General features: G+C 42.3%; 1 long non-coding RNA gene across 1 annotated transcript; it reads left to right on the plus strand.

Annotated features, from left to right (window-relative positions):
• Positions 1-5,478: 5,478 nt before the first annotated feature.
• LOC140706357 (uncharacterized) lies at positions 5,479-12,827 on the plus strand. The gene is made up of 2 exons (XR_012085997.2): positions 5,479-10,498; positions 11,948-12,827. It is a non-coding gene; the product is annotated as an uncharacterized LOC140706357 (long non-coding RNA).
• Positions 12,828-13,832: the final 1,005 nt, after the last annotated feature.

Raw genomic sequence — 13,832 nt, forward strand, 5'->3', positions numbered from 1 at the left:
AAAACTTCATCTTCAAGCGGTTTCATCGTTTAAAGAGGTAATCGTTAACCGAGGCACCACTGTACACTCATGTCATCTTCTGGTTGCTGCACAATGGTGGAGGGTGGGGTTTCACTTAACTGGGTCTTATTTGTGGGGTGGGACTTACATTAAGAGCGTCCTGAAAAATCATACTAGGGCTTATTTTCAGGTTAGGTCTTATTTTCAGGGAAACAGGGTAGCACATATGGCTTATGGGAAATCTCTAGTTTTTAAAATGTCTTAAAGTGTTTGCTATTAGCATTAACACAGAGCAGGCACTTCAAGTGAATAATTGCAGGAATGCTGATATTGCGATGAGAATATTTTCATTAAACCTAAATTCAGTGAATGAGACTCAGAGTTACCACAGAAACCCTTTGTGCCAGTGCTACAGAAGGTGAGAAATCTTCTTGCTTGTATGGAATTGCAACTGCCTGATTCTTTGATGTGGTGCTTGTGTATGAGGCTGTTTGTTGTAAAATGTCATCAAGTCACTTCCAACTTATAGTGACTCTAACAGGGTTTTTGAGGTATGTCGGGTATTCGAGGAGTGGTTTGCCAATGCTACTCCCCAGTAAATTTCCATGTCTGAGCAAGGATTGGAACCCAGTTGTTCTGAGTCATCATCTGGCATTCTGTCCACTACTATCCACATGGATTTGCATGAGGTGCTTTTTCCTTTGTGGGATCTCTATCTAGTAACAGAAATGGTCTCATGGATTGAAAGGGATATGAGAATGGGTCATGAAAAATCAATCTCAATAAGAGGGGGAAAAATCCAGATCATCCTCTTTTCCAATATCATCCAAGAGGATTCAATAAAAAGGAAAACATATGAAAGCCTTGGAAATCCATGCCCCGGATTGCTTATATCTCTGAGCTCCTCAGTGAGCAACTCAGCACAGCAAATGAGTTTCTGCAGCCGTGAGAAATGAAAAAGAGGGCTTTCTGGCAAAGAAAGACTCAATTGCAAAAAGAGGAAAAATAAAAACAGATTAATACTGACATATTACAAGGTCTGTTTGCTAATTCCAGTTGCTAGTCCCAGCTATGATAGAGCACCGAATCAATTCCTCAATGACAGACCAAAATGCTTATAAATCCCATTGATTCAATGGGCCCACTCTTACCAGGTTTAGAAATTGGATTTATGGCCGTACTGTAGAAGACTTAGGGCTTGGCTACAGGGCTCATTTGGAACAGGCTGGTGTGGGCTAAGGTCAGGTAGAGATCTGGTATGTCATGTGGCATGACATTTGCACCCCCATGGCATATGCACTCCAAGCAATCCTATTTGGTCTGCCTCCTTTAAGGGTGTGAGAGGGGGGAGGGAAAGAAACTGCGGCCAATCTTCATCCTTTGAGGCTCCTGAAGGGGGAAAGCCTGCTGCTGGGTGGAGCCTGCTGCTACTGCTGTTGCCAGCGGTCCAACCAGCTGAGCAGAGCCAGTGCTGACCCTCATACTGTACTCTCTGGAGCTGAGATGGCTGCAGAGCATCACCAAGATATTCCTCAGTGAGTACTTTGCTGGAGAAGAAACAGCCCCCCAAAGGCCTCCTATAAGAAAAGTTGTCAAAGTGTGTGTGAAATCCCTCTCCTGTCTCCTTTCACTTCTAGGAAGAAGCCTTCAATTAAAAAAAATGTCTAAAGGCACAATGCATTGGTGCTTATCTGTTTTTTTTTTTAAAAAAAAAACAAGGAAGTTTTCATTTCCCCAATTTTCCAATATCAGCAAGTGATTTTTAAGCTATCTGTGTAAGCCACTGATAATATTGAGAAACTGAAGCCAGCTGCCAAATTAAAAGCAGGATGTTCTGTTTTAGTTCCTTTCCAGTGATCACACATCTTGGAAACAAACCAAAGCAGAGCAATCCTACCTGGACTTCAAAAAGAGTGGCCTCTGACAGAAACCCAGAGAGGTGTGGGTAGGAGCACTCTGGGGCAGGCTGATTTCCTCTAACAAATACATTATCTGATCACTGGCAAAAAGAGCACAATGGACCAAAGAGCAAGCTGAAGGCCCATTTAACTCTCTAAAGCCCATGGACAACAAATTGCTATTCATGTATATGATTCAGTATTTTGGAATACACCTGGTGTATGCTGGTGGTGAAGATATTGTGTTATGAATGATAACATCTCAGATTTGTATCGTACTACAACTACCTCCATGTAGGTAAATTTCTCAGCAAACCCCCTAACTGCAACATGGGCCATAATACTATCTACTTACTATACAGCATTTTTTTTCTAAAAAGGAAGTAAATCCAGATAATGTGAAACAGTTTAATAATAGAATGATGGATTTATAGTATTAGAGATGCACAGGAGTTGTACCTGTGATATTGAGTGACCAGTCAAAATAGAACTGTGTAAGCTATTAGTTGTTGGAGTGGGCAGCTCATATTAAAAGTCATAACTTTTGAACAGCTTCTTGAATCAGGATCACATTTGGCAGAGTAGTATGGATTTGTGGGATCTCTATGGACAATATGGATTTTCTGTGTGCCAAATTTGCAGAAAGTTGGATTAGTATTTTAGAGTTCTAATTTCTGTTTTAAGGAAATCCCAATCTCATTTTGTCATGATTTATTCATGGCTCATAGTGAATTCGATAGGTACTTTTCAAATGCTGATTGCTGCTTCCTGAAAAGGAAATGATTACTGCTACAACTTTTTTAAAAAAAATTGAAGTTGATCCATTCTGGTCTTTAGAAGGTACAGGATGTTAAAAATTCTTGTTTTACATACAAAAATGTTCATAAACTCTGGCTATGCATGCTTATTGAAGCATTGCTCAAATGTGCAGGAAACTGATGAGTTTCAATGAGGTGAATGGGGCCTACGTCTGGTCAAGGTGGTAGATTGGGACCTGAGCCTTACTACAGGATGAGGGTACAGTACATTTCCCCCAGGTGAACTCCAAACAACAATTAATTAATTAATGCTCAATTTCTTCATGTTTGGGTTTTCATCCCAGGAAGTTTCATGGTCGTAGTTGGTGCGTTCTGTTTTGAAATCCCCAGTGGGCATCTCCCTTCATTCACAATGATCTTTATTTTTCCCCTATGTTCTGAATTCCTGCTTCTGATGTCCAGTACTGTTCAACTGCTGACGGCCTTCTCAGTGTTCCTGAGTGGCTCTCCACTTGTATCCTTTTTATCTACTTTTGATCTTCTACTCTTTAACCCACCTGGGATTTACCTGGCTCTGGAATCCTTTCTTAACCACATGCTGTGCCCTTGAATTAATGTGATCATGTTTATTGTCCCTGCATTATTAATAACTAGTATCCCTTAACTGCCCTCTGTCTCTGGTTTATTGTGCCAGTGTTCAGATTCAGCATGGAGATAACGTCTGTCTTGTAGATTCTGAATATTGATGCCATTGCAGTGGTGCAGTGTTATGAAAGAAAATCATTTCAGTGACCCACAGATCACCCATTGCCCAAGATGAAAACAAAATCCTTGCTTCTCAAATGGTGGATTCTCTCCTGGGCAAAACAGTGGCACGGCAGTGCTTTATAGGGCACAGGAGCACTGACGTTACACAGATCTAAAAGTCAACTTGTGGAGGAAAGGGTAAAGATGTGGAGAATACTTGAAAATGTTTTCATTTTCAGCATTTTTCCCCCTAGTTTTGTCATGTAGAGACTCCTCACCGAGGCTTCCACCTGCATCAGCAAGATTTCCCATCTTCATGCAAAAATGAGAGCACAGTTTCTGTTTGGTTGTTTTTCAAGTATTCTTTTGCACAAAAAGAGATTCTTGAAAACTGCAGAGGCTAAATGGGTAGTGGGGACATGGGGGGTGCATATCAGCCTTGCCTCCCATGTCTCTACCCCATCCAGAAAGACTTTCTGTGAGGACGACAACAGTAGCACGAGTGCCCATCTTGCCTTTGCCCAAGACCTGAGGAGTTCCATACAGCAAGCTTCCTAGCAAACCTGGGGGATGTCAACTTGGCAGCACTATCACTTGGGGAACCTGCACAGAAGGAACCCTGAGCACAGGAGCAGGGAACCCCGATGGAGACCCTAGAGGAGGAGACCCAAGCAGAAAGCCTGGGCAAAGAGGAATGACCCCTGGAGAAGAAGGGGGAAGAAAACCCCTGGGAGCAGAGTAATATGTGAGGCTTTGGAGGCAGAGACTCTGACTCCACCAGAGATAAGAGGGAGAAGGTAAAGCAAGGGGTCCTTACTGGAGATCTGCTCCCTGGTGGATGAGGTTGAGGAAGAAGGTGCCCATGGAGACACCTTGGAGGAACCTGATGAGGTCTTCAAGGCTGAGGAAGCCCCCCCCACACACAATGAGGAACCTGACCCACCAAAGAAGCCCCTTGGACTGAGGCATTGGTCCAGCTACAGATGCCCAAAGAAGAAGCAGAGAAACACCTCAAACACTCACCTCCTCCTTGGTCCCATTATTGGGGAGAATGAAAGTATGAGAGAGAAAGAGAGAGAGAGAGAGAGAGAGAGAGAGAGAGAGAGAGAGAGAGAGAGAGAGAGAGAGAGAGAGAGCCCATTGCCAGTTACCAAGATTGGGGGAGATGAACATGACCCATCTTCAGTGCTGCCAGAGACCACATCGGCAGGAATGCCAGTGCCAGTTTTCTGAGGGGCAGAAGGGGGGGGAGGGAAAAAGATTCCCATTGTTTCCCTTAGTGCAGGCATATCAAATCTTGTTGTGGGCCTCAGGGTTCAGGCCGACGTGGGGTGCCACAATAGGAAGGAGTGCACTGACCATCTTCCCTGGTGAAGTTAAACCAGGGGGGTCTCTCTCCTTATACGTGCTCCTTACATCACATACCATCCTCAGCCATTCTTTTAAACTGGGTGCATCTGGCTCCCAACATGTACACGTTGAAGTAATCTTTGAAACCAGAAAAGGGGCAAAGATCTTGACGAGGATGCAGAAGGTTCTGTCTTCCCAAGGAGTGGATGAGAACAAGCACGGAATTCGTTTCAGCAGGGCACTCCAAAAGTTTCCCCTATTTATTTAAGAGGAATTTACATTAAAAAAATGCTAAAATAGCCCCCCTCCATTTAAGAGCAAATATTCACCCCACAGTTTTATAGCACTATTTTAGAGGAGCTGGGAGGTGTTTTTGGAAGAGGGTGTCTTGTTGAATTCTAATATTTTTTCAGGATGTAGTAGCTTGCACCTATTGAAGTGGAAGCCCAAAGCCCTCTGAACAAAAACAATTCTTTGCCACTTCAGATGGTGGTGGAGAAGCCCAGCAGTGCTCCTTCTTGATGTTGAAGACATTGCCTCATAGGAGTGGTGCTAAGCAGCAGCAAAGCGTTTTCATTGGGGGGGGGAAACACTATTCTCATCTGCAACATCTGTAGTCACAAGCCATCTCCTGAAAATATTACAATTCAGTACAAGTGAACTAAATTGAAGTAAACTGAATTTGGAGAGGCCTGAAGATTATTATGATGTTCAGAAGCTTTTTTTTTTTGTCCCATTGCCTTCTACTCAATGAAAAGGTTCCGCTAAATAACTAGTAAAATATAATAGTAAAACCCAATTGCACTCCCTTATCTTTCCAAACACGTAGGGCTGTATCGTGGCATGATTATTTAAGATCTGATTAGAGTAGATTACAATGCAAGATTCATTGTCTTATTTTAACTTTCAAATAAAATACCAACTAAAAGCTGTCCAGATGTCCCACCATTGCTTTTCCTGTACTCTTTCCTTCAGAATACTGTTCCTATGTCAAAGCATAAGGGGGGGGAGTATCTCTATAAGGAAGAGGTGTTGTGTGTGGATCAGTAGCTGGATAAATGAAAGCTGGGTGGTAACTTCATAAAAGCTTTTAAAAAGAACTATGAATAGGAAAGAAACTTTTAGAGATTCCTTCCATAATACAGAAATCTGTAGAGGAAATGCTTGCTTTTGATTGTTATTTTTACTCTGTGTCTCTGACCATGGGGATACAAAGCAGTGTTCAACTGAAATATAGGAAGAGAGAACAAAATTATTCAGAACTTCTTTCCAAAGAGGAACAGATATTGTTTACATTTTAACTGAATCATAAAACAGAGGTATGAGGACAACCAGGTTTGCCAGGTGCATAGATAACATAAGTGCTTACAATAAACTTAACATTGCTGCTATTTTTGCTCTGCCTCTCTTTCCCATCCCTTCCTCTCTCCCACGGCCCACTTCAAGTGTCTCAAGGCACTCACTCCGCTGCATTGACTCCTCTCCTCCTGGTAACCAGTGATACCACCTCTATTCTGTTTCCTTCCACCTGACCAGCCCCACAGCAGGGTTGCTACAGCAGCTTAAAAGATTTTAAATAATATGACATTTAAAACATACATAACATACAATCAGCCTAAAAGCAGTTTAAAGCAATATCAGATAAAACCATGTCCTAAAACAGCAGGTTAAGAGATCAGGCATAGCCACCAGCAAACATTTAAAGAAGAACATTCCCAGCAGATGCCTAAAGGGGAAAAAAAGAGAAGGAGTTCCTTAGATCTCCAAGGGGAGGGTGTTCCATGATCTCTTTTTAACCACCAAAGAGGCTGCTCCATGGTATCCATCCATCCATCCATCTATCAGATCTCATGCAAGGGAGGACTATAAGGTGAGCTTTACACACTGTTTTTAATTGGGAGCCACATATAATAGCAAAATACCTGGGGTATTTTGACCACATGCTGTGGAGAACTTTAAAGTGTTACAATGACACAGGTTGAAACACAGAAACAGCAATGGGTGCCTCATTATTTGGCCTTTCCTGAGAAAGGATCATGTATGTTGTTGCTATTATTTACCAGTAACATTAATGGCCAGATTAAAGCGAGTCTGCTTCTATACCCATAATAAGAGAGGGATCTGTATGTTTTCTAAATGTTGTGTGATAGTCTGCTGGAGTCATTGGGGAAAATAGATTCTGGACTATTATTCCTAATCACTAATTCCAAGTTTGGAAGATGCTAGAAGGAAGTCTGCTGGCTGGACAGCTCAGTGAGCTGTCTGAAGTTCCAGCCTGAAATTCTTGAAGCCTGGAATTTTATTTCTCACTGTGCCTCCCAGGGAACAGCCAGTCTGTATGGCCTTGGGCAAGCTGTGAAGTCCCATTTCACTCCCAAAAGGGGATGGTAAATCACTTCCAGGTATACCTAGAAAACCCTGGAAAGACCCAGCATAAGTTAGAATTGACCTGAGGGCACCTAATTGTTTTTGTTGTTGCTGTTGTTCAAAGGTACTAGGCACAGTCAATCAAAATTATGAAAACATTGACTGGTATTATATAACAGATACAGGTTTTAACTAAAAACCTAAGCATCTGTTAAGTATTGGCACAGTAGGTATGCTGTTCCTGATATTGCCGTTGTTGCTGTTGATAGTGTTTTTTTTAAAAAAAAACAGGACAATCTACAGCCATACAAAGCTTTTCCCCCTCTTCTCAAACAAAAATACGAAATCAATAAGAATGAGAAAGAAAGCCTCTGGTTTCTCAGATTTCCAACCACTTTTGTGTTGCAACGTGTTTTCACTTTTCTGATCTCAGCAGCTACATACTATTTTATGGATGAGAACTAATCTGCTATCTCCTTTCTATCTTCTCAGTGGCATTTTTTAAATAAATGATGATAGTATTAGGCATTGCAACTAAAGGTAAAGGTTCCCCTTGACAATTTTTGTCCAGTTGTGTTCAACTCTAGGGGGCGGTGCTCATCCACGTTTCCAAGCCATAGAGCCAGCGTTTTGTCCGAAGACAATCTTCCGTGGTCACATGGCCAGTGCGACTTAGACACGGAACGCTGTTACCTTCCCACCGAAGTGGTCCCTATTTATCTACTCGCATTTGCATGCTTTCGAACCGCTAGGTTGGCGGGAGCTGGGACAAGCGACAGGCGCTCCCTCCATCACGTGGATTCGATCTTACGACTGCTGGTCTTCTGACCCTGCAGCACAGGCTTCTGCGGTTTAGCCCGCAGCGCCACCACGTCCCATGGCATTGCAACTAGGAATGTAAATATTTCCGTGATGGTGTTGTGCATTTTCAAAAACACTGCACAAGTTTTCATTCTTTCTCCTATGGTCAAGACATTTGAAAAGTTTTGTTGCACATGCTTTGCAAACATTCCCATGGAAGAATCCACACTTTTCCACACCGGTATATGCACATCCTGTAGGTCATCTTACATCAGAAGACCAAAATCATGACTACAGAACTACGCAATGTTAATAATGGAAAAAGAAATAGAGATTTTGTATACCTTGGTTCAGACATCAATCCAAGTGGAGACTGTAGCCAAGAAATCAGAAGACTGAGACTCGAAAGGTTACTAATGAAGGAACTAGAGAAGATAATCAAGTGTAAAGAGATGAAGACCAAGATCATCCACACTCTTGTATTTCTAATCATCATGTATGGGTATGAAAGCTGGACAGTAAATAAAGTTGACAGGGGAAAAAATTGATTTGTTTGGAATATGGTGCTGGAGGGGAGGTTTGTGAAAACCTTGGCCTGCCGGAAAGATGAACAAGTGGGTCCTAGATAAAATCAAGCCTGAAATATCTTTGGAGGCAATAATGTCAAAGCTGAGGCTATCCTACTTTGGGCACATTATGAGAAGACAGAGTTCTCTGGAAAAGACAATAATGCTGGGAAAGGTTGAGAGCAGCAGGAAAAGAAGACCAAATAAAAGATGGATTGACTCCCTGAGGGGGAGTTGAACAGGACTGTTGAGAACAGGACAATTTGCAGATTGCTCATTCATGGGATTGCTGTCAGTCAGGAATGACCTGATAGCAAATAACAACAACAACATCATACACAGTGTAGTGCAACAGGTAGAGTAATGAACTAGGACTCAGGGGATCTGGATTTGATTCCCTGCCTCTTCCATGGAAACTTGCTGGGGGTGTGGAACCAGTAAAACAACTCCTTAAATATCTAACTTACCTTGAAAGCCCTATCAGGGTTGGTATAGGTTGGTTCACACACCAACAATATAGGCTATCAACTGTGCATGCATAAAAATGTAACAACTCGTCTTGTTGCACATGAACAGGCAAAAGCTTCATTGCTGTTTTCTGCATACAATTTTCTGCTCTCTTTGTTAGAGGTGTTTAGCTAGTCCACTTTGAAGTGTAGTTCAGGTGAGAAAGCTGAAGCTGGCAAAGTGATAGTGAGCTCAGTAAGTTAATATGTACTTCAGATTAATTGGGGTACTCTTGCACAGTGTGATCATGGCAAGAGGTCACCCCGGAGGTGGCTGGTCTGGTCTTCTTGATCACAAACGGCATGGATGCCAGACTTCTGTTGCTGATGAAACTTATTTTTATTATGGATGTGGAATAGGGTACACTATTAGATAGGGAGCCTTGTATTCCCCCACCCCAGCAGTACATGTGAAGGTGGTTGGTTACCTTTGATAGCCCCCCATTGCTCATGGTCCTCGGTTGGGTCCCAGTTCCTTTCACTGGTCCACCAGAGTCTCCAGTCTAGGGCTGGGGTTGAGTTCACAGCACTTACCCTAGCCAGCTAACACCCTTTACATTAGTGCTGAGTTGATGAAGGTCCCTAAGGCCCAGCAGCTTGCCCTGTTCTTGAAGGATCTGCTGCAGGTGCTGGTGGTGCCTTTTCCTCCAACACTCTTCTGGATGTTGGTGAATCTTGTAGGTTGGGGCCTGGCCAGGCATCTGTGTTGCTACTGGGGGGTCTGCTGGATGGAGCAACAACCAGTGCTCCTCCTCTGTGTCCTGTACCTGTGGTGAAACTGATCCATTCACCTGTTAACATAAGAACACAAGAAGAGCTCTGCTGGATCAGGCCAAGGGCCCATCTAGTCCAGCTTCCTGTATCTCACGGTGGCCCCACTAGATGCCTCTGGAACCACATGAGACAAATAGATACCTGTCTCCTGATACCCCTCCCATGCATCTGGCATTTTGATGGTGCAGCATCAGGCCACTGAAGACAGAAGGGGCTTCCTCGGGGGCTTCTGCCCAGTCCTCTGACTCTATGTATGTTGAAGGTCATGAGCCTCTCCCCTTATCTGCCTCCTACCCCCTTTAAACCCAGCTTCCACCATCCTGCCCCATCTCTGGCCCAACCTTCAAGTATGGCTCACCTACCTTTGGATTCACACCTGAGGTCCTGCTCCTGCCTTTTGCACCCCAAGGCTGCTCTGCCACCAAAGTCTCCAGGTAGTCCACTCAGGATCTGTGGGTCTGAGAGGATGGCCTGCTGGGGACAGTCAGAGCACCTCCTCCCACATAATGTACTTTGTGAGTTCTCATGTGTTCTCATATGTCATAGTACGTTTTTCCTTGTGGGTGATTGTTTTGTGATCTTCGTGCACAAATACTTGTAGTATTTTACATTTTAGGCTCATGTCTGCCTCCAGCATTACATAGATCAAGCACCACACAAGTCCATCAATGCAGCAGCTGCCCTATCCTTGATATGTGTACTGGGGACAAGAAAGGATATTTTTTGAAAAGGTAGGTTTTGGGCAGTGAATGACAGCTGGGTCACAAATCCCTCAATTCACAAAATTGATCTTAAAGGTTTCCACCCACATTCGGTGTAATTCAATGTACTTTTAGGTGCGTACCTGTTTTTCCCCCTCTTAATGTCATAGTTATCTTTTATTACATTTCTTCTCATCCTTCCTGGATGACTGTAATCACAGAAACGACAGACATAATATATTTATCTTGTACAAATAAATCTAGCTCAGCTGTCAAAACATCCCAATCAGTTTTGCTTTGATGGCTGAATCCTAATTGCATGTTGTGGCATCTGGAATTTTGATGGGGAGATTCTCTTCTCAGATGAAGGAAGAATCAGATGATCTCCTCCAACTGATCTCCATCCTTGCTATCACAGAAGGAATTCATCTCTCTTTTAATGCCTTTGGCAGTTTTGTGTGCAACAACCTGAATTCTCCTCTTCTGCTCTTACTTGTGTTCTTACTCAATTCAAAGAATGGAAAACCTAGCTTTTGGTGTCAGAATAACAAAGCCTCTTAAAAGCTTTGTTGGAACTAAATCCTAGCACTAAAATTTCAAACCACATTTCATTTAAATGTCTATATGTTTAATGTAACCTTTTCTATTTGGTCAAATTGACTGAGAAGATTACAGAGGGCTTGGACACCTTCTCTAAAGCAGATGAAGGGTAGTATTTTTTTTAAACTGCATTTCCATTTCAAAAAGAGAAAATAGAGAAAATAAAGATCCACAAGGATGTTATGGCCTTGTAAAAGGGCAGCAAGGGAATGAAGCATTTAAATTTGCCTCTTTATGTATCAAAGAAGAAACAAATTACATTTCAAAGCGATACTTAAAACTAGGTATGTTTAAATGAGGAGGAATTTTAATAGGGGGATATTTGGATTAGATAAATATAAAGGAAATAATATTGAAAAATGGATGAACAAATTTGTTCTGGAATTTCACCTTGTGGATCTTCGAAAGCAGTCAATCTACTGTATAGAGAGAATACATACTGTAGAACAGATTTGATTTTGACACCAGCCAGTTTAATGCAAAATGTTGTAAAAATAGAAATAAAACAAATGGAATCACTCCTAATAGAAGTGTTTTGAAAATGCTGGAAGGGCATTGAGCCAGTTATGTTTGAGCTATAGGATGCAAAATGGCTGATGGTGGGCTGAGCCAAGTCCATGCTGAATTTGAGCCCTCCCAGCCTATGGATGCTGGAAATTATTCTGGTTTACCCTGACCCTGAGCTAAATTTAAGCCTCTCTGCAGACTATTGCTTAAAACTCTGTGGGGTGATTCCTGGAAAATTAAAATGGGTTTTAACACACACACAGATTTTAGGAACAGGCCATGGGTCTAAAAATGTGGATTTTTTTTACTTTGCATAGTCTTAAAGCAGTTTTACTAAAATGTGGTTTTTTTGTACTGTTCAACTTATTGCAGGTTTTCCTTGTCCGCCATCGTCTCCAAACTGTCCCAGTCTCTGCAAAGAGTGGCAAGCACTCACAGAAGGGCCCTGAAATCATCACTGTGGAGTTTCAAGCCCTAACCAAACCCTCCAACCCCCTCCCATTGGCCTACAGTGCCGTGGCGTAACAAGTTACTTTGGGCATCAATTCTGAGGCCGCTCTCTGATCACAGAGGACTCCCGTGTCTATCAAGCCCTCCTATAGGTCCACTGTGACCTCAACAACCCCTTATGTCACTCCCCAAATAAGGGGAGGGGCATGGGTCAATTCTTGATCCCTTAGTCCTGCCTCAAAGGGGTGGGGCTCCTGTCAAAAACAAGTTTGATGAAGGCTACCCCACTCTACTACTCTTGCCAGCCAATGGCCAAAAGGAAAGTTGTCAGCCTGAGACTTCAGAGAACTTTCCCTAGCCAGTTGCATGTCTTTCTTTTCACACTTGAGACTGTTTGATCCTCAGATCAAGGATCGAGGGGGTGACCTATGGGAAGCGGTCTAAGCCAGGAAAGAGGAGTGAATAGATAGATGAAGAGAGGGAGAGTTAGGAGAGCTCCAGAGAAACTGAAGCAAGTGCAGGAGGAGAAGGAGAAGGAGAATGTGATGGAAGTGGAAAGTGACATGTGAGCAAGCATGTCAAAGGAAACGCTAGCTTTAAGGAAACAGTAAGAATTTAATCTGTCATGAACTGGTTCTATGGCAGTTAGGATATTAGTATCTCTGTGTTCAGTTTGTTTGTCTGTATATTGCCTATAGCCTTGCTTTGTAACTTCACCTTTTCTTTGCAACCCGATGCATCTCTGGCTCTGCCAGAATATCCTGTTATCTTTTCCTTTCTTTTAATAAAAATTTTAGCTAGACTCCTTGTCTGGTTGATGTGTCCAGAGAAAGCACTGGTCACCTAAATCTTGTAGCCTTGACATTATGCAACCACAATTACCAAGATACTTTTGACCATGCACAGACAGCAGAGGTTTAACATGCATAAAGAGCAAATGGCATTATGGTAACAAAGGGGATGGTGGTAGCACAGAGTAGAAATAGGAAGAAGTCTTCTACGTGCCTCTGGAGCTTAGTGGACTACATTCATAAACCGGGTCGCCTGTCAGGAATTTCCCTGATTTGGATGAAAGGGCACTGGGCTTGATAACCCACCTGGGAAGGACTCAGGGGCAGGGAAGATTTTGCCACAAATTTATATTGGTTCAATGGGCTTACTTTAGCTCTAACTTCATAGTGGATTTCAGCCATACCTCCACATTCTAATACTTAGCATAGTAAATCACACTGGCATAGGTCCACTGGATTGATGGAGACTTGGTTAGTCAACTCTTCTGTAAATGCCATTGATTCAAATGGGCCTTCTCTAACTATGTTTTACTATGCTGACTAAATCATGTTTGGAGTAGGCCAGTTTGTATCAATAGAACTTATGGAAGAGTTGACACCCTGAATCCTTGATTCCAAAGACAAACTCTAGAGCAATTTATTATGCTAAGCAATAAGATTTTGGTTGTTGTGTATAATGTAGGATGCATTATGCAGGTCATTAATGAGGGGACAGTGTATGGAAGAGACAGTTAGATTAAACATAATGGTTAATTCTGAAATATTAAAATTACAGGAAGAAATAAGGGAATTAGAAGCAAAACATTAATTATGACAAGAATAATACACAATTGCCTAAAAATGAAATGAAAGTAATAGAGAGTTTTAAATTCAATCTCATTACAACAAAACAATGTTTAGTATTAACCAACAGGAGAGCTTTTTCAGAAATAATGTGAAGGAGTATGAGGCAGTGACAGGACTGCATATTAACTGTAAAAGACCTGAAGGATTATATCCAACAAATATTCAATCTA

This window comes from Pogona vitticeps, chromosome 4, assembly GCF_051106095.1.
Source record: "Pogona vitticeps strain Pit_001003342236 chromosome 4, PviZW2.1, whole genome shotgun sequence".
NCBI classification, from domain to species: Eukaryota; Metazoa; Chordata; class Lepidosauria; order Squamata; family Agamidae; genus Pogona; species Pogona vitticeps.